The sequence below is a fragment of the Wolffia australiana genome, chromosome 12 (assembly GCF_029677425.1).
Source record: "Wolffia australiana isolate 7733 chromosome 12, ASM2967742v1".
Lineage (NCBI taxonomy): Eukaryota > Viridiplantae > Streptophyta > Magnoliopsida > Alismatales > Araceae > Wolffia > Wolffia australiana.
Window position 1 is genome coordinate 14,934,258 of NC_135846.1, and position 5,454 is coordinate 14,939,711.

Sequence of the window (5,454 nt, forward strand, 5' to 3'; positions counted from 1 at the left end):
ATGAGATCGTCCACCCTCGGTATAAGAGGTGACAGCTAAAGGAAGACGATGCGATGAAGTCCTTGGCCAACATAGTGAAATATCAGGAGAAGAGTTCTACGATGATATCTGAGCACATTAGTAGTAACTCAAATGGCCGATTGGGGATTGATAGTAAACCATACCCTAAGTCATCCTAGGAACGTCAAGTGGATGAGGGATTATACATACACGATAACCAATGATGAACATGTTCCATGAGTGAGTCAATACACATTCTTTTGTATCTTCTAGAGCACCAGGTGTAGCTTGGCACCCCACATGTTGGAGACTCAAGCTATCGATTTGGTTAAATCAATCTGACATTAATTAGACTATATGATGATATAGTTAATCAACTTGGAAGGCCAATAAGGTTATTGAGCCCCTAGATTCGTTAACTAGACGGATACATGGGCCTAGAGGGTCACAGGCAAATGGTCTTTGGATGTCTTAAGATATACTCAAGTTTTGGGGTTTTAATAAAAAATACCCACTTTGTATAAATAGGGGAACACCCTGAATGAAAATTCAACCAGGCCAGATATTGTCCAGGGGCCTTCCCCTTCTTCTTATTTCTCTCCATGGCACATCTCTATTTGCGATGTGATCAGGACGGCGTAACAACGCCGAGGGAAGTTGAACGGAGAGTTTCAAGGGGAAGGAGGAGATTCGACGTGCCAAGGATTGTGTGGATACTTCTAGAGACTGAAAACATGAGAAGCTCCACACATATCATTTGAGGATCAAAAGAATCATGAATGCGATCCATACACATGTGCTTTGTTTCATAATTTTAATGATGCCATTGTGATTTTATTATAAGTCTTTTGTTGCATGGAATCCTTAGGCTCATCCAGATCAAGGCCTCTAGAACCCGATATTATTCATTGGGAGATTTAAAAATATCTACGTGGAGCATTGCAACGCATGAGGCCACTTTTGAGCATTAAATATCAATACAAATAGGGTTCATTATTTATCTCATCATTGGGACACGTGTAAAGGTGAATTTAAGAGATAAAAAATGTAGACCTTTGGCCCAATAATCACATGGAACAAACTATTTTAAGATGTGACATCCTAAATATTTACTCACGACATCGTGGAGGAGAGAGAAGAAGAGATTAATGTTCTATACTGATACGAAGATATCTAATAATCAAATAACCGAATTGAATTGACATTTAGAGGGAAGCTTTATATTTTAACCTTTTTTATACATTTCTAAGGCTCCATGAGGGGAGTTTTGGGAAAACCCTAACACCATCTTATGGAATTCACCCTCAACATTGGCTGGATGATAGGACACCTACATCTAGAGATCATGATAAATTTCTCAAACATCAACTAGAGGGAGGTTAATTTCATTGTTAATGTTTTAATGTTAAAGATGAAAAACTTGAGATCATTATTCCTTGTTAATTTTATTCTTCTTGTCTAATTCAAAAACTCCTAGAGTGGAAAAAAATCTTAAATAAATATTTTTCTATTGAGCATAGGGATGGGAAGTTTGTTGTTTGACATCAAACGAACACTGTTCATCGACGAATGAAATGGGGAATAACCGTGCTTGTGTTCGTGTTCGGTTCGTTCGTGTTTGTTCGCAAACGAAGATGAACGAGATGTAATTTTGGAAACGTATATTTTATGGAAAAAAATGGAAATAACTTGGGGGAGAAGGGAGTTGATGGGAGAGGTAGAAGGGGTAGGAGGGGAACTAAGGGAAGAGGGAGAAGGGGAGAAGGGAGAGGGAGGAGGGGGAACAATGGAGGGGGGGAAGGAAGCTGAAGGGAGAGGGAGAAGAAGAATTTAGAGAGGGAGATCGCTGGAGTGGGAGATTGATGGAGAGGGAGACCAAGGTGGGAACTGGGGGAATAGGGGGGAAGACCAAGGACGTGCCTCGGGAAGGTAACATGTCCACAAATAGTTTGTCTGTTTGCAAATCATTTGCGAATGAACAAAACATTTTTCCCATCCCTAATTGGGCATCACTAAATTAATTTTGATCGCATAAATTCCATAACATATAGTTTAGATTTTATGGTTGGGTTGTTCATCTTTAGCATCATACCTTCAAACCTATTCTCTTACCTCGAATATCCTGATGTTTGAAATAAAGAATCTTCTAAATCATCTCCCTATTTTGATTCAATTTCTCTCACCTATGTCATTCTTCTACTTTATTCTTCCATCGTCCACTTATATTAAAATTCAGATAGATCAACTCTTCTCTATGCAGTTCCATCCATTGCTCCATATATTATATTTATTGATTAAGGTGTTTCTATAGCTTTTTACAAAAATCTAAATATTAAAAATGACCATAATTACTCATACATTGCGGAATTATTTACTGTCATAGAAACTCTTGAATTTGTTTGACAACAGATGAGTAGAGAATAAATTACTTTAATCTGGTAATCGGACTTGGTACATAATATGTGAAATTTGTTACCAGTATTAATACTAACATCAACCATATGATATTTGATGAAATTTTGACCAATATGAAAGCTCATGATGCCTTTTGATTGTATCAGCAAGGTATAAACACTAGTAATTTTCCTTCATTATCTAGTACTATTTAGACACAGAAGCAACAAGTATAGAGCTACACCCCTAGAAGATAGTTATAAAAATCAATGGGATATTCTCAGAACAGTGGTTGAGGCTGAGAAAGAAATAGCTGTTATGAACCCCAATGTCAGATAGGCTCACAATTTGGTCATAGAGCAAGATAATGATATCAATGATTTACAAGAAATAACCAGAATTGGAAACATGTTAACCAGGATTAATATCAATGACACCTACACCATAGACTTATGTGAGGATTAAATTGTTCAACTTTAATGTTCTTGTTGCTTTCAGAATGATCTAGAATTGTCTAGACTCTTTTAAAATCTAGAATCTTCTAGATTCTCATAGAACCTCTAGGATACTACTAGACCTTCTAGATGCTTCTAGAATTTTATGGATTCCTCTAAACTATTCTGGATGATAATGGATCCCATTGGAAGCTAGTGGGTCTCTCTTGGTGTCCTAGAAAGTTGACGAAATCATCTAGAGAGGGGGCTTTCCAGAAGCTTCTAAAGAGCTCTATAAAAGGTGTCTGGCTGATGCATGCTCTATTGTCCTTGCTGAAATGTGTGCCACATACCCTTGTTAGTACTAGTGGTGCATGCACCATACACGTCTCGGCCCTTTATTATCAATGAAATTACATGTGCCACATGAGCTGTCCTGCCCTATCACTTGCAACACCATGTGCTTTGGTCACCCTATCATGTGCTCAATGCACTCTACTGCAAGGTGCCCCTAACCACTACATGTGTTGTGTACCCAAACATCATTTGCTATATGCATTGGTGACCACATCTTGCCTATTTTTTGCATCCACTCAGGCACTGAACCAGTCCCCCACTACCCAATTTTTTTCCATACTTGGGATAAAATTGGGTAGCACAACCTTTTACTCCAATATTTTTGTACCCATGTTCCCTTGGGCCATCCGTTCTTTCATTAACCAGATTCAAAAGTTAACATACATTATCACATGATCACCAACTACCACATGACAACTGCCACATCACTTCACTGGGATACAAGCTATGTCATTTTGTCCTACATTGAGCCACATTATCGCTTGCCACCATTTACCACCTATGGTAGTTTCCTGCCACCACATCATCATGGAAAAATAAGCCAAAAGTTAGATTTAACAAGATTCTACAGTAGAACCTACCACTTGTCAACAAAGATTATTTTTTAACTAAATGGCAAGGTGACTTCAACATAAAGAATTATCAAATAACTTTATTTTTAACCACCGCCAGCCTACCTACACTCACAACAAGCTTACTATTCCACACTACTAACAAACAACCTGGATATTTCTTGCGAGCCATCAGCACACCTTCCCATTTGGTTTCAAGCACACTCTGGAATGTCATCCACAAGTCCCTCCACACACATGTTCTTGTGTGCCTTGTCACAGAAGTTTGTTTGCCTTGATATCTCCACTTATGCACGCTGGATTCCTACTGATGACTCACAAGGATAACTCTTACAATGGAACTTTTTTCCTTCTATCATGTTTATTGTAGCCTCAATGCCCTCCCTTGATTGTCTACACTCACCAGCCATCTATTTCTACTAACCTTGCATTTGCCGCACTTCATAAAATTATCTCAACTTGGTAACACACCCAATTCTGTTGAAAGGGATGTTACATTCACCCATTCGCATCTGAATGCTTATGATCATTCTTCACGAAATTATTGAGCCCCTTCCATCAGTCAAGAAATATCAAGCACTATAGAAATAGACTATTCCAACAAGATAACATCTCCCAAACTGTCAAATTATTTACATGCAAATAATGAGATCTATCATTCATTAGCTATCTCTTTTATCAACCTGACACCATTGAATTTTATATACACGAATGATATCACTAGGATTTGTATGAAAAAATAATTTCCTAGTGCCCTCATGTCACTTATTGCATTTCAACTAGGGGTCAGCTCCTCTCAAGTTCTACAGTCTTATCTCTTTCTTTAACTTTTTTAGCATCACTATAAATTATCATAAGTTACCGATAAACAATATTAGTTTGTTAAATATATCATTTAAAGGCTCTTAGCTATGCAAGATGCTTATAAAATTTTCCTTAGTAACAGATAAGTGAGGGTTAAATCCACATGATCAGATATAAAGATAGAGGGACATGCATTTTTTAGAATATTTTATACGGTTAAAATATATTTTAGAATATCTTTTGAGGTGATTTAATATTTTTTGGATTTGTATTATTTTATGGCAGGAATCACTAAAATTAAGGAAACCAAGTCGAAAATATTTTTCATCGATAAAAATATTTATTTATATTTTTAATAGGTTCTACTAATTTATTATAATGTTAAGGATTCTTTGAGTTTTCTTATAGAAAATTAATAAATTAATGTACAAATACATACCTTTGGATACCATTTCCAAGGAAAAACTTGTGGGTGGCTGATCTGGTCGTTGCGTAATTTGCAAGTATCAGCGTGCCGCTAGGTAGCAAAATGGGAGAGCGGCAAACAATGAATGAAAAAGGCTATAACTTTTTCTGCAAGAAGAAGTTATAGCGATGTTTGATGTCTTGGAAAGCATGTCATCTAGGTTATTCACTAGGTTGTTTACCTAAACAAAATAGAGAAAAGTAAAATCAAACATACCAGAGATTACACAAACCTTGTTGTCACTTCCCCCAATGATGAACTAGTGCTTTTTTCTCCAAGAATCTTGATTGAACTTGAAATCTCTCTTATACACTCTTGTATAAAAAGAATGGATCAAAGAAATCTGATGTACTAGGCCAGTAACAACATGTTGGGAGAAGAAATCCAAGATAGGATACAAAGAGAGGGGAGAAGAGCCAAAATAGAA